The sequence below is a fragment of the Suricata suricatta genome, chromosome 13, assembly GCF_006229205.1.
Source record: "Suricata suricatta isolate VVHF042 chromosome 13, meerkat_22Aug2017_6uvM2_HiC, whole genome shotgun sequence".
In the NCBI taxonomy this organism is placed as follows: Eukaryota; Metazoa; Chordata; class Mammalia; order Carnivora; family Herpestidae; genus Suricata; species Suricata suricatta.
Window position 1 is genome coordinate 77,205,165 of NC_043712.1, and position 25,852 is coordinate 77,231,016.

The 25,852-nt window shown below is 39.4% G+C and overlaps 1 protein-coding gene and 1 long non-coding RNA gene across 8 annotated transcripts in view; one reads left to right on the forward strand and one right to left on the reverse strand.

Moving 5' to 3' along the window:
- LOC115275750 overlaps positions 1-2,993 on the forward strand; it is a 3,171-nt gene extending 178 nt beyond the window's left edge. Inside the window, exon 2 of the long non-coding RNA XR_003901725.1 lies at positions 2,807-2,993. This is a non-coding gene — a long non-coding RNA (uncharacterized LOC115275750). The remainder of the gene's footprint in view (positions 1-2,806) is intronic.
- The window catches only part of C13H9orf85 (chromosome 13 C9orf85 homolog), a 129,176-nt gene that overhangs the window by 102,980 nt on the left and 344 nt on the right, over positions 1-25,852 (reverse strand). The window lies entirely within an intron of this gene.

Sequence of the window (25,852 nt, forward strand, 5' to 3'; positions counted from 1 at the left end):
AGGGAGAGAGAGAGAGAGAGAGAGAGAGAGAGAGAGAGAGAGAGAGAGAGAGAGAATCTTAAGCAGGCTCCACATCCAGTGTAGAGTGTAGAGCCCAACATGGCGCTCAGTCTCATGACTGTGAGATCATGACCTGAGCTGGAATCAAGAGTCAGGTGCTTAACCAACTGAGCCACCCAGGTGCCCCTATATATTTTTTAATTTTTATTTTAGGTAAGCTCCACACCCAAGTGGGGCTTGAACTCATGATCCCAAGATCAAGAGTCACATGATCCGCTGACTGAGCCAGAGAGGCGCCCCTAATTATCTCTTTCTTGAATCAAGTATATAATTACATGGATATGATTAGGAAGCAAAATGTTCCTAAAATTGTCTATAAAAATTTGCTTTTTTTTTTTAATCCAGGTAAAGATTTTTATCATGCAGGATATCAATATTGAGTTCTATTCACTTCACACTTTCAAACCTACGAGATCTGTTTTTAAGGTGATAAGGAACAGTTTGAATGTCCATTGCTTTCAGAAATAGCTTATTTGGATTAAGTTACTGAGTCTTACTATTTTTATATATCATCTTATTTCACAAAATGAGCTGGTCATATAAATTGCCTAGAAATACTTTTAAAGTAAGTTCTGATGGTAAAACTAGTCCTCTCTCTCTGAAATATAAATAAATAAATAAATAAATAAATAAATAAAATGCTTGGTATACATACACATATCGACTACATGAATATTTGAGTTACCTATGGTTAACTTTTTACTATATAAAATTCTAATTAAAAGATGCCAGAAGCATGGGGATGCCTAAAGCATAGAATTCTGGCTCAGTCAGAAGAGTGTTCGACTCTTGGTCTTGTGGTCGTGAGTTTGAGCCTTACGTTCGGTGTAGAGATTACTAAAATAAGTAAACTAAAACAAAACAAAAGAAAACAACCTAAAGCATAAAATGTAGTATTTCTACTACAAGCTAAAATAATTTTCTTCCCCAAAGTCTACTCCATCTTCCATTCACTCTATGTTAATCCTAAATCCTTAAAGCACCAATACCAAACTGAAAGAAGTGAAAATATACAAAAGGAATATTCAAACTGCTCCTCTTACTCAATATACTTACAACGTTAAGGTTTTTACAGTCAAGGAATAATATCTGATTCCCTGTCCCACTATTTTTGTTACTGCTGGATCTTTAACAAATGACATCTGCGAAAATAAACAATTGCATTTTCATCCAAAGACTGAATATAAATTGAGTCCTGATCATCCCAAACAGAGGACTATTCTCTCAGTAAGTGGGTAGAGCTATTGTAAGTTACAATGATACAGAGAGGGCCTGTGTACAAACTACCTACTGATTGATTTCAGCATCCAAGCAAACTACCCCGATTTTCACTGACAAACTTAATCCAAACACTTAAGTGGAGTCACACCTACCTTCAGCAGAAACATGCTGTCACAATATCTTCTGACAGCAGAGAAACCTAATAAAAAAATTTTCCCCAAAATATATTTTCTCTAAGAAAAAAATTAAAATAAGTTAGTGCTATGCATTTTTACAAGCAAATATTTCTAAAAGATACTAACAATCAAAACAATGCATTGATAAACTGATCACATCTTTAAAAAATTTTTTAAATGTTTATTTATTTTGAGGGAGGGAGAGAGAGAGAAAAGGATAGAGAGAGAGAAACAGAGCGTGAACAAGAAAGGGGCAGAGAGAGAGGGAGACACAGAATCTGAAGCAGGCTCCAGGCCCTGAGCTGTTAGCAGAGCCTGATGTGGAACTTGAACTCATGAGCCATGAGATCATGACCTGAGCCAAAGTCAGATGCTTAACTGACTGAGACGCCCAGGTGCCCCTAAACTGATCACATCTTTTAAAGGTATGGTCAGGGGTGCCTGGGTGGCTCAGTCGGTTAAGCGTCCGGCTTCAGCTCAGGTCATGATCTCACGGTCTGTGGGTTCGAGCCCTACATCAGGCTCTGTGCCGACAGCTAGCTAGGAGTCTGGAGCCTGCTTCAGATTCTGTGACCCTCCCCTGCTCCCACTGTCTCTCTGTCTCTCAAAAATAAATAAAAAACATAAAAATATTTTAAAAATTAAAATAAATAAATAAATAAATAAAAGGTATGGTCAATTGGATATTCAGTTGGTATAAAGATTCTTAATTCTCTCCATTTTGTTCTACAAGGCACAATTTAGGAGGGCATGTTATGAATGTTAAAAAAAAAAAAGATTTTTATGGAAGGACCCACAAGGCAATGCTAAAAACAAATGATAAGCAGAACATTAGAAGGAATAATCTCCTGACAAGGGAAATTTTGCCTCACAATGAAAACATGGATACTTAATATTTTAAGATAATGGGCTGTCAACTATCTTTGAGCCATTTTTATTAATAAGGATGGGGCATTTTTAGTAAATAAACAACCCAAGAAAAACTTCTCTAAATAGAAAATAAATAGCTTTACTATCAGAGCAGTTCTGTGGGAAGGAAGCCATTTCTGCCTCAAAATGTTGCTGTAAATGATCAAAATGTCAATGGTTTTATCTAAGAATAATTTCTGTCCTTTCTGAAAAAAGACTTCACAAAGTAGAATTGTATCCCCAACTCCATCTGCTTCTTCTTAAGAGCCTTTCTAAGGCTTCTTCCTCTGTTTACCCCTCAAAAGTATCCATTCCCCAATATTTATTTAGTCTTCCATTCACTCACTCACTTAACTCATTCTCTGGCTTTGTCTCTTCAACATAAGTGCCTGTTCAGCGTTCCTTTCTTTTCACATTATGTATTTGCTCTTGGTCAACAGACTCTGTAACCACAGCCTTAACAAGGAACTCAATGAAGATCATATCCAAAACCATATCCCCAGTCCTACCGTCTGGCTGGAGTTTCTGCTATCTCTGACTATGCGCACAATATTCTCTTTCCTCCTTGTGGAAATCCTTGAAATATCTCAAATCCATGGACTAAACAAATAGCAATCACTCTCTTAACAATGTCATCTTTAGCAAGTCTTGTAGGCTCAGATACAAAAATCTCAGGTCAGCAAGTAAGCAGGCAAATGGAAAGACACCTTTGCAACTGTGTAAATTATGACAACAGATAGGTGGACCGACCAAAGGTGCTCTGGGATCACCCCATTGCCTAACAAGTCTGGTATACAAGGAAGGCCTCATGGAAGCAAGAGAAAGCATATGGCCCTTCTGGAAAACGGCAAGCAGTCAGAACAGCTGAACAGGAGGGTGTGAAGAGAATGAGAGGAATGAGCTAAACTATCAGAGAAATGATTTGCCAAGTAAAGAATTTTGACTCTTACGTAGAGAAGGGACCTGACTGGTTAAGATCCTAAGGTATAATTTAAAGACAAGACCAGAGGGAAGTATGGAGATTAGTATGGAAGCTGCTACAGTCTTTCAGAATTCTATAATAAAACACTAAGTAAGTCTGGTTGTGGTGCTGGGGATGAGAGAGATGGGCTCTGGCAGGGGAGGTAATAAAGACATGGAAATGACCTGGATTCAGTGAAGAGAACAAATGACTAAAAGAGAGTTGGAGCAAAGGCAAGACTCCATAGGAGGGCGACTTTGAAGTTAGTTCTTAAACTCTAGGGTACATAAGACTCAACTAGAAAGCACATTAAAAATCAGATTTCCAGGGACGCCTAGCTGGCTCAGTCGGAAGCGCATTTGTCTCTTGATCTCAAGGTTGTGAGTTCGAGTCCCATGTTGGGTGTAAAGATTATAAAAATAAATAGATATATATACATACATACAAACATACATAAAACAAAAATCAGATTTCCAGGCCCCACTCTCTGAGATTGTGATTTTTTTTTTAACTTGGGAGCTACTGTGGCACAGATATGCTTTGAGCACCCATGGTTGAAGGATGGATAACTGCTCTACAGCATGAACTCAGACTCAGATGGGCTTCTGGAATAAAACCCCTCCCACATTCCCAGTGTAGACTTAAATGTATACACAGAGAGAGTCCGATCCTTGGGAAGCTTAGTCCCATGGACTAGAGTATCACGTATGGGGGAAGGTAATCCACAGAACAGCTTCAGGTGTGGTTGGACGACTCGTGTACATTGGAATCGCCTGTAAGAATTGATCGCTAAGAATGAGAATTTGTGGGGGCGCCTGGATGGCTCTGTCAGTGAAGCATCTGACTCTTGATTTCGGTTCAGATCATGACCTCATGAATCTTGAGTTTGAGGCCCACACGGACACAATGGGGCCTGCATGGAATTCTGTCTCCCCCCACTCTCCTTCTCCTTCCCCTGCTCACTCTTGCTTGCTCTCTCTCCCAAAAGAAATAAACTTAAAAAAAAAAAAAAAAAAAAAAAGGATGATGATTCCTGGACTCACCCCAAGAACTGCCGATTGAGAATTTCTGGCAAATGGGATTCGGCAGTTTACACAAGCTTTCCAGATGATCCCGAGGTATGCCAAAGTTTAAGAACCACTGCCAGAGGCAGCCAAAGCAAATAGACATTTCTAGGAAAAACTGTATATTCCCTACCTCGCCTCTGCTGCTGAAAGTACTACTACAAGGGAGGTGATATACTTAGAAAGTTGTGATTATTACGGTTGAGAGATGATGATGATCATGAGAAAGGACATTTGTATAGTGTCTTTGGCTTAACACTCAATATTTACAGTTAAGTATGTCATTTTCTCACAACTACATTGGAGGGTAAATATTATTCCTAGTTAATGGGTGAAGAAAAAAATACAGGCATGTTTAATAATCTACCTACAATTGCACATCTACAAAATAATACAACTAGGGCTCAAGACCAAGCCCTCGGACTCCAAATATCGTGCTCTGAGAACTAAGAAACTAAATCTTAGTCGGACTCCTCGTTTCACTGTCCAGAGCATCACTTCTCTGGGAAGATAAACTTTGATTTCCAACCACGTGAATGAAAGAAATATTTGAAACACATAGTGTTACAACTAGACTACTTGTATCACAGAGTAATGTATCAAATATCTGAAAGAGTCTCCAGAATGACCTCAAAACTGACAGAAAAAGCCATGTTAGAAACATAATCAGGAATCCAGAAAAGCCACCGGGCACCTGGGTGCCTCAGTCAGTGGAGTGTCCCACTCTAGATTTCGGCTCAGGTCATGATCTCACAGTTCGTGAGATCAAGCCCTGCTTTGGGCTCTGCGCTAACAGTGTGGGGCCTACTTGAGATTTTTTCTCTCTCTGTCCCTCTCCTGCTCGCTCTCTGAAAATAAAAATAAGTATTAAAAAAAAAAGAATCCAGAAAAGCTATTAAGAAGCTTTTCCAAAATTTTATATCAAAAGACATCACCTGAAAAGATATTTTATCCTCAATTCTCACTCACTGGTCTAAAGTTCCTTAATTCAGACAGGGTTCAACCTGAGACAGCACTGTGCAAAAACCATCCATCTTCTACCTCATGGTCTACATAAATAAATAGAATTTATATCAGTAGTTTCTGACTTCTATTCCTATTCCAGGAATTTAAGCCAAATCCAAACGTGAGGAAAACTGGGAAATTATTTTTTTGTTCTTTCCTATTTTTTTCCAGTTTTATTGAGAAATCACTGACATGTGGCTTTAAGGCATAGAGCATGGTGGTTTGATTTACATATATTGTGAAATAATCACAATAGGCTTTGCTACCACCTTTCTTCTCGTTTGGATACCATGAAAAGAAGAAAAAGAGGGGGGAAAATCACGCCTGTTTTAACCCTGTCTTAGTCACAGAATCAAATGGCAGACCGAATGTCAATTAACAAGGGAAACTAAAACTGGAAATCCAGGAATTTGTGGATCAGCGATTCTCAACCTTCCTTTCTGCCTCTACTGTTCACATCCCCAGGTTACTCTCATCATCAAATACAGGAAAAATCTTGATTGGCAAGAGTTATGAGTATTTGGGGGAAGGACAGGGAAGAAAGATCCCCATACATTCCCTCCCAACACAAGATGTCTCTATCAGAAATGAAGGAGGTAAAGTGTGTTTCTACCTTCTCAAGAGATTTTCTTCTATACTTATCATTAAGCATTTGGTGCCTAGTTGTTTACAGTTCCTAGTCAATATTCTTCCTAGCCAATGTGAATCAAATATGATTTCACATGCAAGGGACATGCCTGTACTTTGTTCAGGTACCGGGACAAAAGCATACTTAGGGAAGAGTTATCTGTTTATGTGGTTTATTACAAAACAAGTATTTTTGGTGTTCACTATAAAAATAATGCCACACTAATTTTTACACAGAAGACTGCTATCGTAAATCTATAAACCACATGCCTAATCCTTTATAAAGATTCTCTCTGCTGCTATTCTTAGAACATTCCTGTGGCTAGGGCAGGCATAATTATCTTCATTTTGCAGATGAGAAACTTGAGGCTCAGAGAATTAAGAGATTTGCTCGAGGTCACACAATTAATCAGAAGCAGCAGAGGCAGAACCCATAAAAAGATGCCTTTTAGTTTAGAGCATTCTACTCAAGTTATAAGTAGGAAGTGTTCCCCGACAGCTTTCAAGGTTTTCTAAATATTAAAAGAAAAAAATTTTTTTTGCAGAGCATACATTTCAATTTGTACTCTGTTTTGACTCAATTTCTAACACTGGTATACTGTTTTGTAAAAATGGCCAAACCTGTTGGCTTATTTGTAAGGTAACCTTGCAGTATTCTAAATTCCTTGTTTAAAAAACACAAAATGGAATTCCAACGTTAAAAAAAAAAACTCGTTTAAGAAAGAAAATATTATCTTTATTAAGCAATGATCCAAAAGAGGAGGATTGACTTTTCTACTGTGCTCCTCAAAGATTTTCAATGCACAGAGACCTAAACAAGAAAGGGTCCCTAAGTGGTGAGCCACACGGCCTAACTCTGTACGCCTGGAATGCAAGAAGCCTACTCAGGAAGCAATTGCGTCCTGTCATGTAGCAACACACGTTTTTCTAAGCACTCATTAAAAGTTAGTCACAACTTAAGATCTTGTCCAACCAGTATGGTATGCCCCAAGTTAGTGATCTCAAGTGAGACAAAAATGACTGATCATTGTTTATTGTATATTAACCAAAAAAGAAGGATGATATGCATTTCCTCTTCATAGCATATTTTAAGATTTTATGGATTTAACTCTTTCAAGCATACTAATTGGCAATGTCCACAAACCAAATGATTTTATCTTTTAAAACAAATCAACATTGTAAAGTCATTTATTTGGGGGCAGATTTACAAGGACAATTACCATATCGAAGCTGGTTAGTTAACTCCTTCATCGATAGTGGCCTTGTTCCGGTCATACTAACATGTCAGAAGAATAACCTATATATATGTTGATAACTGATTCAGGAGCTAAGTCACTTAAGGAAAATAACAGGTTTGTGTCATGATTCATTCTGTTTAAAGCTCAATATTCACACATGACTTGACCATCTTGAGTTGAGAACATTTTCTCATTCTTAAAAGAAAAACAAAGATGTTTTTGATGATAAGAATATAGAAGGGGAGCCTGGGTGGCTCAGTCGGTTAAGCCTCCGGCTTCGGCTCAGGTCAGATCTCACATTCGTGGGTTCAAGCCCCACGTCAGGCTCTGTGCTGACAGCTAGCTCAGAGCCTGGAGCCTGCTTCCAGTTCTGTGTCTCCTTCTCTCTCTGCCCCTCCCCCTCTCATGCTCTGTCTCTCTCTGTATTAAAAATAAATAAAACATAAAAAAAAAAAGAATATAGAAAACTAAGGGATAAAATTAAAGTATATTCTGAATAAGGATGTAAGTCACCTATAACAAAATACTACTACATTTTATTTCTATAGATTTTTAAAAATCTGAACCTGTCCTATAATCCTTCACATTTTATTCTCACATCATCCCTGTGTGTAAGCAGGAAGACGGTATTATTTGTCACCCTAATTTGTAAAATTGACATAACCTACCTATGATTATAGACAGAATGACTCAGGAGAGTCTGAAGAGTCTACTCGTGTTGCTCTGACTCCAAGCTTAGGACTTCTTCCAACATGTCAAACTATAAAATGTGTCAGGGATTAGAATTAAATACAGCATGCATTCTGATGATCTCTCCGCTGTCTATAGAAACAATCCAAAAAAGTATGCGCTAGTATGTTCTCGGCACTACGCCAGGCATCTCAAGGATTCCGGAGATTTATGATGTACAGTCCCTTCTGCACAGTGCTTACAGTCTAGTTCAGGAGACAAAAATAATGGGCATGAAGTAAATCTGGAGAGTAAGCAGTATTTGTTAGAGTTAAAATGGTGTTTAAAATAAGAGATTAACTGGCTGGCATCTTCCAACTGAAATTCTGGAAAGACTTGGATTGAAGGGGAGTCACTACAGATCCCGTGCTAACTGGGAGACTTGCAGATTTCAAAACACTATCCTTCCATTTAGCCCCAACCCAGTAAGACAAAGAGAGGGAGTCATGTATTTCTACTACTTATAACAAATAAGCAAAGGTGTCACAGAATGGGTAATGCCTTTTATGTTTTCAAAGGTCATTGTGTATCTTATGTCCTCAAGAGGTGTCAGATCAAAAAAAAAGGGGGGGTCAGATGAAAGTCTAAAGTAACACACAGGCTCACTTAAAGAAACAGCAATCCATCTTCCTTCCTTGTACTTCCGTCACTCGTGTGTTAAAACCAGAAGCGGGGGGAACATGGATAGCTCAGTTGGTTAAGCATCTGACTCTAGGTTTTGGTTCAGGTCATTATCTCACAGTTCATGAGTTGGAGCCCCACATCAGAGTCTTGAGCTGACAGTGAGGAGTCTGCTTGGGATTATCTCTCTCTCCCTCTCTCTTGGTCACTCCCCTGCTCCTGCTCTCTCTTTCTCTCTCAAAATAAGTAAATAAACTTAAACAAAAAAACAGAAGTGGGCTTCAGTCACTAGCAGAAGCAGGAGAGAATGTGCGCAGGTATTCACATAGGCCATTGTGTTTCAGCCTTTCCTGAAATGTGACTTGATAACAGAATATTAAATCACCTAGAAAATAAAGTGTTCAAATAACTGCTTCTACAGAGAGGAGAAATCTCATTTTTTTTTCTAAGATTTTATTTTTAAGGTAATCTCTACACCCAACGTGAGGCTCAAACTCACAACCCCCAAACCAAGAGCTGAATGCTCGACCAACTGAACCAGCCAGGTGCCCTCAAATCCCATATTTTAAATGCTAGATTATATGAACAAATAATAGGCACTCAGAGTTTATAACTTGGATGATACTGATTTTCCTTCTCTGGCTTTCCTACCAGCTCAAACAAGGCAAGATTTTTAGCTTGCTTTTATTCTTAATTCCCAGGCTTGGCTGAAATCTGCAATGATAGTATAGATTTTGTCTTCTAGAAAACTTATCTCCCCTAGTATGTGATTCACAAATACAACAACAGCATTAACTTTTACCACCATCCCATCAATGGTTACTTAAGATTAACTCAGTTTTACTAGGTTCTTAGTTCACCACTATTTCTTCTACCACATATCTTCTTGGATTCTAGAGTACATCCTTAGGTACATACATGTTTTCAACAAGCTTTTAGTCTGGATGATTCTTTGGTCCTGTCAACTGAGTCACAGCTTAACTCTATAAAGAACTCTACATTTAATATACTTCTCTTACAGCACTTTGTAGATCCTGTCCTATTTTTTTTTAAGTAGCAGATAAAGATGTTGATGCCTACAAAATTATAGTTGTTTTTTGGGTAATGTTTTTTTATCCCCCTCTCTCTAGAAGCTAATAGGAATTTCTTTATGTCATGGAGTTCAAAAATTTCACCAAGATATGCCCAGAACCCTTCCACCTGAAGGCTTAAGATTTTCTTCAAGTTTGGGAAATTTATGGGGGTTTTATTCTTTACTTTTCATGATTTCTTCCTCACCCTCCTGGCCTTCTGGGTTTCCTTTGGAAACATAGAGGCTTTCTTAACTCAATTCTCCATACCTTAAATTTCATTTCATAATTTTTATCACTTTGGTCTTTCAGACTAGGTTGATCAAGCACTGGTTTGATCTCCCAAATCACTAAATTACTCTTCATTCCTGCCATACTGCTGTTCAGCCGTCCCATGAAGAAGTTCACATTTCTGAAACTACAGTTGTAGTTTGTAAGAAATGTCATAGGCTTCTTCTCTCTACTTTTTTTTTTTAACAGCAGTCTTTGTTTTATGGATTTTGAAAGCTTTTTGAATAATTAAGGATGGATAACAATTACACATTTTTTTAAATGTTTATTTTTGAAAGACAGAGTGCAAGTGGGGGAGGGGCAGAGAGAGAGGCAGGCTCCAGGCTCTGGGCTGTCAGCACATAGCCAGATGTGAGGCTAGAACTCACGAACCATGAGATCATGACCTGAGCCGAAGTCGGAACAATTACACTTTTTAAAGTTCTCTTCTGTGTCATGTATCACCTCTGTTAACTAGGTACAGGAAGTAAGGTTTCTAGTTGTGCATCACGTGGTTTTGGTTTTCCTAAAAGATTAGTCTTAGTAGTCTGCTCACATATATAAATGCAGACATAGCTCTGTACTGTACACTATGACAGTCACTATCCAACCATGGCTATTTCAATTGAATTAAAATTAAAATTCGGTTCCTTATTTCTGTCCACATTTCAAATACTCAATAGGTACACGTGGCTGATGGCTACCATACTGGATAGCACTAATATAGCACATTTCCATTATCATAGAAAGTTCTTTTGGACAGTGCTGATACAGAATACCCAGTATCAGATACAGGATGGGTTGCAAAAGCAGAACTGAGAGTCGCTATTGCTCTGGCAGTGAATTCAGATATTCATTATAAAATCCCTAGCTCTGGATAATAGAATGAAAATTAACATCTTGATAGTTTTTGCTTTAGTATGCACAAGAAGTATACCACTTCCAAGTACAGGGGCTCCTTGTTACACTCTGGGGCCAAAAATGACCAGGGATATTGCTCTGCTTTGTCTTTCATGGCCTCTCCCCACTTTAGAGAGTTGTTCTTCTGTCTTTAACTTGAGAGCAAATGATAGAGAAAGCCACTTGATGCAAAGGATCGGTACAGATCTTGTTAATTCTGATGATGGCATTATTCTAGAGTTTTACTGGAAAAATACTGACTTCTATCTCTATTGTGTTACAGATGAATAAACTGTTTATCTGCGTCTGTCTAACCCTATCTACTTTACATTTTAATTTTCCTGAGTGTTTTTTTCTGCTTTTTCAGTTTTCTAATATTGTGGTTTTATTGTCTTCTGTCATTTCACTGAAATTTAGCAAAATGGAAAGATAAATGCAAGTTTTGAGTCATTCTGAATTATAGCCTTAGTAAAATTTGACTGATTTTTCTTACTGGGTAACAAAAAGACCTTAATAAAGATGGGCCAGAGAATCACTAAGATTAGAATTAACCGTGACAAACCAGAGAGTTTTTAATTTAAGAATACTAGGAAATAGCTGACTTTGGAAACATCATATGAGGGTCAAAGGACTGCCTATGTTTCAATGATGGTTTCAAATTAAAGCAACATCACATATGGCAAAAGTGACCATAATATTCTTTTACATGTATAGAAAATAGATGACAACTTATCCCACAAGACTATTGTAACTTTATACAACTAGATCTAGGGGCGCTTGGGTGGCTCAGTTGGTTAAACATCCAACTTCGGCTCAGGTCGTGATCTCACAGTCCATAGGTTCAACCCCTACGTGGGGCTCTAGGCTGGCAGCTCAGAGCTTGGAGTATGCTTCAGATTGTGTGTCTCTGTTTCTCTGCCCCTCCCCCACTCACTTCCATCTCTCAAAAATGAACAAAAGTTAAAAAAAAAAACTAGATCTAGCATTACGTCCTATAAGCATTCAAGTTTATGAGAAATGTGATATCATATTACTCTATTGTGATAAAGTATACAGAACATTCACATATATAAGTATAAACCATGATGTCAAATATATTACTCAAATTGATGACTTCAGTGACATGAATAATCTCAAAACAAACAAATCAGCCACCTGGTAAGAAAGGGCTGAGCATTTAATAATATATAAATCTTCACAGAACAACAAAGCATTTAAAATAATCACCAGCTTAGCTTGGTATTTCACATCCATGATGTTTTAAATGGCAAATGACACCAAATGACCTTCAAAACCAGACCTGATTAATATAAAGGTACAATAGAATTCTACTGCTGATGGACCATCACTGAAAATTATTATACAAATATAGTTCCATCACTTATAAAAAATACTTCCTTGTTAATGACACACAACTCGAACAAAACAAAAACAAAAGAGAAAGTGGATCATACAATTTCGAAAGACAATGTGAATAGTTAACTTTACAATGTAAACCCAAGTATTCCAACTAAAAATGAACTTGACAAAATATCCAAGAAAATGACTACCATGAAGTTCTAAATGTGTCATTCAACCTCATGAATAAACAGATATATTGGAAGAGACTTAGGACTGAGGTTGAAATAATAAGCCCCAAAACTATAGGGAAGTTCAAATTTACTACTGATATTTCTAGAAGCCAAAAACCCAACAGGGACCAAATTAATCATTGTTGGAAAATCAAATCACACCAATTTCTTTCAGCCCAAAAAAGTATTCCATGAAGCTGTACTGCATATTTAAAGAGGTGAGATGATCCATCAGGATGCTCCTCTATATCCACCACTACTCTCTCTGAAAAGATAGGATGGTCAGCGGGTACCTGTGGCCCTCTCTCCCTTGCTTCCAAAAGCTGGGACATCAAGTTTGTTTTAAAATATTTCATCTGCATCAAGAGAATGGTTAAATTTGAGGAGGAGGAGCGCCTGGGTGGCTCAGTCAGTTAAGCATCTGACTTTCATGATTTCATAACTCATGAGTTGGAGACCCACATTGGGCTCTGTGCTGACAGCTCCCTGCTCATATTCTCTCTCTCAAAAATAAATAAATATTAAAAAAAATTGAGAAGGAGAGTGGCAGTAATTAAGAGGTGAATAGCATTCTCTTGATCTATGTATTGGTTACATGACTGTTCACTTTGTGAAACTTCACTTAACTCTATTATAATTTTTGCACTTTTCTGTGTTTGTATACTTTAACAAGTTTATTAAGTGAAAATGCTCCATATTTGCCCTTTTCCACTTTATAAAGTAGCTACTAGTGTGAGATTCCTGAATGAAGGACTCATATCCCACTCCTTTTTGTTGGTGCCTGGAACATATTAGGGGTTTAATAAAGACAGGTGATTTAACAAAGATCAGTAATCAATTATACAATGTCAAGACGAATAACTTGATTTCCATTCTTTCACTCCACATCACAGAATGGCTGTTACAGGTCCATGAGTAGTTCTAAAAAGCCGATGTCCCCGTCCTCTGAGATAAGAGATAGTATTTGTGTACATATGTGTGACAGAAAGGGAAAGAAGCCAAGGCATGTATGCTAATAACTAATAAGACATGCACCCTGTGTATGGCAAGGGCCATAAATGCCAGAGGGAAGGAGGGAGACATTCCACAGGGATGAACCAGGAAAGGAATACCTGAAGGAGAAGCATGTGAGCATGATAAACATCTCAGTAAGAAGAAGGCATTTACAGAGCACTTACCCTACATGCCAGCACCATGCGAGCATTCCCACACCCTCACTCAACCCTCACAACACAGCTAAGCCCGCTAACACCCCGACCCACAGGAAAATTTATCCAAGACCACGCTGTCAGGAAACAGCACAGATCTGGACTTAAACTTCTGACTCCAAGATCAAGGTCTTTCTACTACACCATGCTGCCACTGTCTTAAACAAAAGCTTGATATCTTTGGCTAAAAATCCAAAAGGTCACATGTGAAATCTGACAAAAACTGATAATTTTCCTCCTCAATGTATTCACCTTAAAATATTTTTAATGTTTGTTCATTTGTTTCTTTTGAGAGACAGAGAGCATGAGTGGGGTACAAAGAGAATCCAAGCCAGCTCTGCACACTCAGCACAGAGACAGACATGGGGCTCCATCTCATAAACCGTGAGATCATGACCGGAGTTGAAATCAAGTCAGATGATTTACTGACTGAGCCACTCAGGTGCCCCCAAAATATTTTTATTCTTCAAAGTTGCCTGACCAACACCAAATCAAACCAGATGACATTCTCCTATAAGAATGATGGTCTAAATTGATAGTACTGAAATTTTGATTCGCAGCCTGAGATCAATCCATTCAGCTACCCTTTTTGGTAAAAAGGATTTTAGTCAACCACAGTTAATCAGAGAGCCTATTACCTAAGAGATGCTTTCATTCTTATATTTTTGCCACCACATAATAAGCATAAATACCTATTAATAATCTTGTTCTGGAAAGACTTTCACAGACTCTTAGCCTCTCCTTGCCCTTCACTCTTCATTTTAAGAAGACCTTTACATATTCACTCAAACATTACTGAAGAGTCTTCAATGTGTCAGGAGCTCTTCCCTCAAAAGTGAACAGAAGAGAAGCCTTGTTCTCAAAAGATTCCTTAAGGTAACAACGATTTTACTGATCCTATTTCATTTTGTTCTGTTTCCGGATTAAACTCCCTCAATTTCTTGACCTACAACAAACTCATCAGTACTCATTTTTCCCTTCCACCTTATTCCATTTTTCTATCTCATTCCATTCAACTTTTCCCGGACTCTCCATCCCCAAGCTGTACTATCTATCTCTTCGAAGACAACACTGTATCAATTATTCTCTTTCCATCCCTTTATTTCAGAATTACTATAGTACTATCCTTGTGACAGCATTTATTATGTTGCTACAATTATTTATTTACTTCATTCAATCACCAACTACTTATTGAATAATTCCTTTGTACCAACCCCTGGTCTAGGTATTGAGAATACAAAAAATAGTTTTTGCCCTGGTGGAAATCATATTCCAGAGTGGACTAGAAGTAAGACAAACAAGTAAAAAAAATAGTAAGCCAGAATGTAATGAGATTATAAAAATTAAAACAATTAAATGGTTCATAGTTTTGTTGATAAATTGAAATTTACAATGTGAGAAAAGGCCAAGAATCAAGGATGATTCTTATATTTTTGGTGTGAGAACTGGGTAAATGATGGTGCTGTTTACAGAGTTGGGGAACGCTAGAGGAAAAGGTTTGAGGGTTTCAGAATTACTATAGTACTACCCTTGTGACAGCATTTATTATGTTGCCATAATTATTTATTTACTTCATTCAATCACCAACTACTTATTGAATAATTCCTTTGTACCAATCCCTGGTCTAGCTATTGAGGCGCTGGGTAAATGACAGTGCTGTTTACAGAGGGGAAAAGCTAGAGGAAAAGATTTTTTTTTTAATGTTTTATTTATTTTTGATACAGAGAGAGACAAAGCATGAGAGGGGGAGGGTCAGAGAGAGAAGGAGACACAGAACTGGAAGCAGGCTCCAGGCTCTGAGCTAGCGGTCAGCACAGAGCCCGGCGCGGGGCTCGAACCCATGAACGTGAGATCTGACCTGAGCTGAAGCCAGAGGCTTAACTGACTGAGCCACCCAGGCGCCCCAAAAAGATTTGAGGGAGAAAGATTAACAGTTCTTTGTTTGCCATGTTAAGCTTGAGACGCCTTGTTGATATTCAAGAATAGAAGTCAAGTAGATAGTTAAATATACCACTTCACAGCTCAGGAAGGAGGTTGGCCTGGAGCTCCAGGTATGTAAGGTATCAGCATACAGATGGTATTTAAAGCCAGGGATTGAACTGAATGAAGAAATTATTTCAGAATTCAGAAGAGTGTTCAAGAGGCAATAATGCTGAGTGATTGGGAAAGATGAGGACAGAGCATTGTAAACCAAGGATTTGGCAACACAGACATCAACAATTTGACAGGAGTGGTTTTAGTGGAATGAGGAATACAAAAGCTATTTGGATAGGGAAGGAAACAATGGGATATAAAGAAGTTGAAGAGCTTTTCCGTGAAGAGGAGAAATCGGGTGATGCTAGAAAAGAATAGGAGTTTCACCTAGAGAGTGTTTTTTTTTTTTCCTTTAAGAGGTTTAAATAACCCACTGGAGATGGAAAGACTGACTGATGCAAGACAAAAGGGACAAAAGAGGAGCCCTAAGCCTTTAAGCCCTTAGGAAGGCAACAGAGAAGACCTCCAGGGTACAAGGGGCAGGCCTCCTCTGGTGAAGGGCAGGCATTTCGTCCACTGTCATAGGACAGCAGAGTATACGGTACCCAGGCAGGTGGTCTGGTAGATGTGAAGGTGGATTAACAGAAAACCGGCTCTAGGCAGCTAAGTACCACGGAGGGCAAGAACGGTAAGGGAGCTGAGGTATATGGCGGGGGCGGGGGGGGGGGGGGGTATTGACAGAACATGAACTCCTAGCTAGATAAGGAAAAAAGGACACGAATGAGGTACAGTAAAAAGTAGAAAGGCTAGTGGACAGGAGCATCCAAAGGAGTTTAAAAAACTATTCGAGACATAAGGAAACCAGGTAAGTCGATGGTGATCCATTTTTTTTTTAAAGTTTATATGGGGAACTGTTCCCAGCGAAAGTTCAGTTTTGACCACAGGGGAGCAGGTTTCTGACATGGGTGGAGAGCGGCCTATTAGCTGAGGGAGCAGATGCTGGGTGACCCACGTGGATGTGGCAATCACGAAGTCTGGTGACAGGAACTGTGGAAACACGGTGAGCCGGCTGCTGATGAGGAGGTGTGACGCGGAGGCAATGACAGAGCCAGAAGGGATAACAGCTGATGGTGTGTGTTTCAGAAGAGGTGGAGGTTTTGGGCAAAAAAGAACTGAAGCAGCAAATGGGAAATTGGGGGCGGAGGTGGGGCTGAAGATGTGGGGTGAACAAACGTCATTACTTAAGGACTAGAAGGAAACAGAGTTCCTGGGAATAGTCAGGTGGGGCAAGAAAGTGAGAGCAGTTTTGTTCAAGACTATGTCTCTATTTGATGATAATAAACTATCCATTCCAGGAGGCCATTTGGAAGGGTTAGGGGAGGGGACACTGAACGGCTGGACAACTGTGTCAGTTTGGAAGACTGTGTCCGTTTAGGATATGCACAGAGCCAAATGAGGATAAATTTCCCAGTAACAACAGCTAACCTGGGAATCTCGAACACCGAAAAATCAACCAAAATAAACACCTCTTCCAAACTTAATGGGAGAAGCTCAGTATCCTTCCAAAACATTTTCTTTCCATTTAAATTAGCAATTGAAGAATCCTGACAAGAATCACCTTCATGTAGAGGGCCTTGCATACCTCTGAGAAGTTCAGAAGAAGAAATGTTTATTTAATTCCTTCAATACATTCAAGCGCCAGTTGGCCTGGAGGGGAAATCTCAGAGAGGAATCTCAGGCATGTCAGCTTTTCTCTTATCCCCTTCTCATTTCATTTCTTCCTTTCATGCAAGTCATTGGAGAGAAAAACAGCAATTACAGTTGAGGAGGGTTGAGGAGGGTCGAGGATGGCGGGAGCCAGCAGCAGGGCTGTTCCCGGGACAAGCAGGGCTCCCGCACACCTGCCCGTGACCTCATGTAACACTGGTGCAGGTGTGGAAAGAGTCCTGCAGCTTAAAATAACAAACACCGTGACAGCCTGTTACCGTCAGCACTGAGGTTCTTAGTCCAACGGCACGCCACTCCCTACGACAGTCCTTCTCTAAACAGAACAAGGTCCCACTTCGGGGAGAGTTCATGTAAATTATGACTTTCTCTCTCTCGGATGAACTAGTTTACCTGGATGAAGAATTCTGAGACTACTTTTCCTGACAATGCGTATTTAATTCGTAATCCAGTGGTGAGCATAGTCCTATCCCCTAAAACAATGGTTCAAATCAAGACAAATGAATTCTAGTTGTTGCTTCACATAAATGAAATGTCTAAAACATATGACTGATGTAGGAAAAAAAACCAATTATATTGTTACAGGCCTCATTTTAAGAAACATGCAGATTCACCCCACTGGCTTCACATGGAAGCACCCTGGGAATATAGACATACAGACTATCCCCAGAAAATCCCGCCCCCAGTCCCCAGGATATCCCCCCAACCCGTATGGAAGGGAAAAGAGAAGATAAAAAGTAAATAATAAAAAGAATACAACATTTCTAAATACTGAAAATACCACAAACGAAAAGTAAAGAGTGTCATTAGTACTCTTTTACTGAGTAATACGATTCTCATGCACGCCACAATGCCCAGCATACCACAGATTGACAATTGTCCCCTTGCCAACTGAAAAAGCATGCTGAATTTAACAACAAATCAATTGGGGGGAGGACAGATTTAATGTAAATCCATTCGACAGATAGCATTGGTGACACCTATCAAAGGACACTTCCCAATTTGGTAACAGATCAAAGGGAGTCCCTGGTCATCTCTAGAGTCCCAAAGACGATTAGCTAGGAACTACAATGGACTGCATATTGTGTTATCTCCCCAACTGTAGATTTGTTCTTTGGCTACCCACTTGTTTAATCCTTCATTGTTGACACCTATTGACTGAGAAACAACATTTGTTCCCATGACTAGCTCTTGATTACTCACAAGGAAATTACTCACACCAGGGATTATCTGAACTGATCTGAGACTGCTCCCTAAAGTGCAATAGCTCTGGACTAGGGGAGACAGAACAAAGATCCCACTTGATTCTAAGCTATCTGGACCAAATGAGCCTTACAAATAGCAGGACATCCTTTTCCATAGCAAAGTTTTATCCATTATTTATTCATCTATTAATAGTTACTCATATACTAAGTAATTATGATTCTATCCTAGAGTGAAACTAGGAAAAAATGAGACCCAGGCTCAGTAATCTTATACACAAGATCCACTTTGTAACGGTCATCTGTACTTTGCATACAGAAAAGCAAGTAAACTCAAGTGTCAGGACTATTATTCATGCATAAAGGGAAAATATTAAAATGTAATTGTTAGAATTATTTTGACCTGTGGTGAGCTAAGATATTCAATATATTAGAATGTCTACTTATTTGTTTTCTTTCTGGAAAAATTAATAAAATCATTGTCTTTTTTTGTTACTCACATAAGTAGTGTTTCTATACCTTCTCCAAACAAAAAGTAAACAAGACTAGAACTTTATGACACTTGAGAGGTTAATCAGTTGTTTGGGTGTAATATCTATTTATTTGAGGAATGGCACTATTTATTTTTTTAAAGTTTATCTTGAGAGACAGAGAGAGCACATGCAGGTATGCAGGATAGGAGCAGAGAGAGGGAGAGAGAGATTCCAAAGAAGGCTCGGCACTGCCAGCCCAGAGTCCAACAAGGGGTTCAATCCTAAGACCATGCGATCATGACCTGAGCTGAGATCAAGAGTCAGATGCTTAGCTGATTGAGCCACCCAAGAGCCCCTGTAGTATTTACGTCATGCACAGATTTTAATGCACAATCCAATGAGCTCTTATAAATGTTTTCACTCTTGTGATCTTCGCCTTTCCATCATTGCAGACAGTTTTCCTGAGCTCCTTCCAGCCAATTCCCCCACCACCGAAGGCAACTGCTGCTCTGATTTCTGTACATGGAAGAAACACCTGGTTTATTTCCCTCCACACATTTTGGAGATTTGTTCACAATGCGTGTATCAGTAGTTTCTTTTTCTTTTATTTGATAGAGAGAGAGTGCGCACACACGTGAGTGGGGGAGAGGGGCAGAGGGAAAAGGAGTGAGAAATAATCTTTTTTATTTTAGGTTTATTTATTTATTTTGAGGAGGGGGGCGGTAGGGAGAGGCACAAAGAGACAATCCTAAACAGGCTCAGCACTGTCAGCACAGAGCCTGATGCAGGGCTTGAACTCAGGAACCTTGAGATCATGACCTAAACCAAAACTGAGAGTTGAAGGCTTAACCGAGCCACCCAGGCACCCCAGGGAGAGAGAGAATATTAACCAGGCTCCATAAGCAGGGCTCAATCCCCAACCCCGGGATCATGACCTGAGCCGAAATCAAGAGTTGGGTGTTCAACTGACTAAGCCACCTAAGTGCCCCCATTAAAAAAAAAATTTTTTTTAAGTTTATTTTGAGAAAGAGCACACATGGGACAAGGGGAGAGACAGAGAGAGGGAGAAAAAAAAATCCCAAGCAGGCTCCATGCTGTCAGCAAGGAACCCAATGTGGGGCTCAAACCCCACAAACCATGAGATCATGACCTGAGCCGAAATCAACAGCCAGATGCTTACCTCACTGAGCCACCCAGTGACCATGTGTTTTTTTAATTACAGGGTAGTATCCCATTGTATGATTGATGCAATTTGCTTACCTACTCTCCTCCTGATAGATATTTGGGTGGGTTTCTTACCCGGTCTTTAGCTACTGTCATTAAAGGTGCTCATAAACACAGAATCCTGTTCTGCTGTAAAATGTAATCATACCACCTTAAATTTAAGATAGCTTTCCACCTAACCAGAATCTGCAGGATCTGACTATATTAGCATCACAGTGAAGGAAAGGACCCCTATCCCTGCCAGAGCCCTGGCTGAATAGATGAGACCCGCTCCACCCAGCCCATATCTGTCCTATGTCACACTACAGTCAGCTAAACCTTGTGAGCGACCTTCCCGGGAACACTTCAAATAGGTCCTGTCTAGGGGCAGTAGGGATAAAGCACATCTCTATTCTGACCTGATGTGTCACAGTGCTCCTATTACACACAAAAACACAGTACTAAAAAACAACACTGGGCGCCTGGCTGGCTCAGTCTGTGGGTCACCTGACTCTTGCTCTCAGAGTAGGGAGTTGGAGCCCCACTTTGGGTGTAGATTATTTAAAAACAATAACAACAACTGCGACACACATACACAAAAAAGGGCTTTTGATTGATGTGTCCTTTGAGGTCTCCTGGCAGAGACATCACCTGATCAGTGGATAGCCATGTGCTAATTATGTAACTTTGGGTATGTGCATCATCCAGCACTAAGTCCTAACCTCCCAATACGCAGAATGGGATCATTATAGCATTTATCTTAGGGTCATTTTGAAGATCAAAATTAGATGATGTGTATCAAGTATGCATAATGGCTAACACCCTTAAGCACACAAATATTAGCTATTACTAATAGAACTTTATTTCCAAAATGATTTAGAGAGTATAGCCTCCAATTTTCCTTTTCCTTTTACAATTCAAGATAAAGACCAGAGTTTCCCCAAATGAATTTCTTTTTCCTGAAATGAGTTCAAGTTCAGTAGATACTATACAAACCAAAGGGTTCCATAACCAAGGCAGTTTGGGTTAAATAACTTTATTTATTTTAAGATTGTATTTTTAAGTAATCTCTACACCCAATGTCGAGCTCAAACTCACAATCAAGAAATGCACACTCTACCAAATGAGCCAGCCAGGTGCCCCTAGATAACTTTTAAAGTGCAAAACATCTTAGTGTTTTATGCCAGTGCACACTAAGACCCCTAACAGTGAGATCCAGTATATACTATTTCCAAAGTAATTTGACCATGAAACTGACTCCGGCCCTATGGAGAAGATATGATCCTGTTGGACTTTGGGAAACGCTACTAAAAACAACACTAACTACAACATATAAAACAAACAGTATTCTTTTCAAAAAGATATATGCTCTTCCTATTTCATTTAGTTAAATTCTATCCATCCTTCAGATCTCAGAGAAGCCTTCTTTTAAGCCTCCAAACTTACTCAAGACTTCTGGCTGCAAACCCTCAGGTTCCCTTAGATTTTCCTTTCATCATCCTTTCTGCGATTTGTATTAACATACTTGAAAGATTACTGACTACTGCTTTCATCTTTCCCACCAAACTATATTATGTTCAACCCTATACCTCTAGCATCTAGCACAATGTTTGGTGGCAGATAATAGATGTGGAAACACATATGTGAATCTAAGAATTTCACTGCAGCTTTGTCATAGTGAAAAACTGAAAATAACTCAAGCATTTACTAACAGGAAAGTAAGGTAGTCCACATTTATATTATAAAATCATTAAAATAAATAAGTTTAATCTTTGTGTTCTGACACACCCACCTTAACTGAATGAGAAAGAAAAAATGTTCTTTTATTACATGTATACCATATTATGCATAGATGTCTAAAAACATACATAAATTGTTAACAAAAAAATTAATGACTGTACTTAAAAGGAATAGGACTGGGAAAAGGCAATTTCACTTTTACACTACATACATTTCTCCATTTTCAATATTCTCCAAGAAGTATGTATTTCTTTTCTAATTAATTTGCTTTGAGCAAGTCTACATAAATTATCATATACTTTATGGTCAGTTCGTATTTGTATTACTATTTCATAAAGACATTTTTGTAACGATCCCTACCCCAATCTTGAGAGGTAAATAAGACGAGAGATAGTACTAACTCCGCTTCGCAAATTAAAAGCTAGGTAAACTGCCTAACATCACAAAGCAAAATAAACAAAAGAGACTAAAATGTTGATCCTTTTTCTTAGTCCAGTCAGTGTTCTTTTCATTATAGATCACTGCCTTTCCAGGGACACAAGACAGTCTTCATACAATCAACATTTTAGTATGAAATGACTAGAAGAGATTTAAAGCTATTTCCATCTCAGTGATGTCCTCAGGAGAGGGCACTGGAGGCCGATGGCTGTGGAGGCCTCTTTCTTTTTTCTAATAATGTTTATTTATTTTTGATACAGAGAGAGACAGAGCATGAGAGGGGGAGGGTCAGAGAGAGAAAGAGACACAGAACTGGAAGCAGGCTCCAGGCTCTGAGCTAGCTGTCAGCACAGAGCCTGACGCGGGAACCCACGAACGTGAGATCTGACCTGAGCCAAAGTCGGAGGCTTAACTGACTGAGCCACCCAGGCGCCCCTGTGGAGGCCTCTTTTAAATAATCCCAGTGAAGGGGAGGTTACAAAATCCTAGTGCATGCTCCTATGAGGCAGCTCCCTTATATTAAGCTGAAATCTCTCTCTGTAACGTTGACCTTCTGGTCCAAGTTTGGCCATTGAGAAAGCCACAGAATGAGCTTCTCCCTTGTTCTGGAGTATGTTCAAGCATACAAAGACACCTATCACCCGGGTCCTTTTGAGAATGAGTGCTTTGCTTAGACAAACCTCCCAATAAGACATCCGTCATTATCCAACTTATAATTTCAGTCAAGTCTTGATGAACTGGTTGGCAGAAAAGGGAAACTATGATGCAGGACTCTTACAAACTCATGAGATACAAATAGTCAATTGTCACTAGAGTCCCGTAAGGAGAGTTGCAGACAGCCATGCACTCTCCCCACCCTTTTGCTGGGTGGCACCAAATCAAACAGCTTCCTGGTATGAAGCACAGTAATGAAGACAGGCTCAGATGTTCCTGACAAAATCTTGGCTTTAGATAGCTGCACACAGCAGGATCACGAATTTGCTACGAACACAGCCAATTATTACTCCTCCATTAGACAGATGAACAATCAATCGAATGGTCTTGCATCAGGAAAATACTTCTGTTTTTTGTCAGATTCTCCAATAATAAAACACCTGGTCATTCTACCAACAGACAAATAAGGCTTCCTCACAATTTAAAAGAAACAAAGAAATTAATGATAAAAGTTATAAGATGAAACAGTGAATTTGAGACTCATGGAAAGATCCAATGACTTGGCTGTTAGAGAACACTAAGAAAATGAACAATGAAAAGTACAAGGAGTCTAGGGAGAAAGGCTATCACAAGAAGTACACCTTCAAAAAGTCTCATACTTACAAGAAGTATAGTAAGCTACACTGTAGCTAAATACGAATTAAAATTGCTTTTTATCATCTGATGAAAAATAATCAGGGGCGCCTGGGTGGCTCAGTTGGTTACACATCCGGCTTTGGCTCAGGTCACAATCTCACGGTTCATGGGTTCGAGCCCCATGTCGGGCTCTGCACTAACAGCTAGTTCAGAGCCTGGAGTCTGCTTCAGATTCTGTGTCTCTCTCCTTCTCTCTCTCTCTCTCTCTCTCTGTCTGACCCTCCCCTGCTCGTGCTGTCTCTCTCTGTCTCTCAAAAATAAAGAAAAAGAAAAAAAGAAAAAGAAAAAGAATCAGAATTAAATGCTTGTGCAAAAACTGAGAGCAAGACTACAGGACAAGACAGACCTCTATTTGGAATAGCATAGCTTTTTATCCTGGTTTACCTATTAATAATGAGTACAAACTTGGGAAAGTCTTCTCAAATGCTGCTTTAGATTTTCTTTCTGAATCTGAACCTAAGTAAGGGAAAGGAGAAGTCCTCTGAGCACCCAATTGTGAGGCCTCCATGGTCTGTTGAGTGACAAGCTCTTGATTTCAGCACAGGTCATGATCCCAGGTTCACGGGATTAAGCCCAGCATTGGCTTAGCATAGAGCCTGCTTGGGACACTCTGTCCTCTCTGCCCCTCTGCCATTAGCATGCTCGCTCTCTCTCGCTCTCTCTCTCTGTCTAAAATTAAAAAAAAAAAAGTTAAAAAAAAAGAAAGAAAATATCCCTTCTTATTCTTCCTTCCTGAAATTTCATGTAACTAGAGTTTATCATAATGATATAGATCATATACATTATTGTGCTTCCTTATTGCCCAATGACCCAGAAAATGTTATGATCCCTGAAGGCAGAGTCAACTGTTTTTAACACTGCAAATACATGAACATGTGGGCTTTGTACATGGAGGGTGCTCATTAAATATCTGCAGGGTGAGTGAAGACAGAAAGAGAAAAAGAAAAGGAGATCACAGGTGACCACGAATAGTTTGCTTTGCTTTGTTAATAAATGTTGAGACACTTACTATGAACCAGACTAATTACATACATCATTCAGTTTAGCCTCACAAGAAACCTCGAGAGTTTCTCATTTGAGACAAAGTAAGACTCATATAATTAAATATTAAATGATGCTAGGGCACACACCTAGTAAATCTGAACTCTCATTTATGTGAAATCAGTTTTATCTAACATGATGGCCGCCCCCAGGATGCCCATGACTTCAATTATCTCCTCTCCATAGCTATGGGAGAAGAGAGAGATACCTACAGCAAATTAGTTTTCTACAATCCAATACCTCTGGGCATCTATAAAAAGTCTGAATTTTCTTCCAGGTCACAGAAATCCTCCTAAATAAGTAAAAGACTAGGGGATCTGCGTGTCTGATTTAGGCTTAGGTCATGATCTCATGGTCTGTGAGCTTGAGCCCCCTGTGGGGATCTGTGCTCAGAGCCTGGAGCCTGCTTCAGATTCTGCGTCTCCCTCTCATTCAGCCCCTCCCCTGCTCATGCTCTGTCTCGGTCTCAAAAATAAATAAACATTAAGATAATTTTTTTAAAGTAAAAGACTTATAAGCAACAAATTTAGCGTTTTTACATTAGCCAAAGACTTTGATCCTCAAAACAATCTTACAGGAGACAGACACTCCGATTATGTTGGTGAGGACACTTGGGGCTAAGAGCACTTAATCTTTCCCATTCTCCCCACAAACATACGGGCTTGGAATTTACACAAAGAATTAGTGGTGAGTGCCTGGGTGGCTGTCTGACTTTGGCTCTGGTCATGATCTCACAGTTTTTGAGTTCGAGCCCTGTCTCTGGCATTATGCTAACCCCTTGGTTCCTGGAGCCTGCTTAGGATTCTGTGTCTCCCCTCTCTCTGCTGCTGTCCCACTCGCTCTCTCGCAAAAACATTAAAAAAAAGAAACAGTGGTTGCATAAACTTGGTGCAAACTTTGAGAGGCACTCCTGACATAATCCTCATTTGCCACCGCAAATATGTGATCGACATGGGAATCCATCAACAACTCAGTTCTCCACTTGGCATTTTAGGTTCACTCTGTGCAACTGGTTAATTGTTGACCGCCAAATATATTTAGGAGGAGATAACACCTCCAGGTCAAAGAAAGGGCGT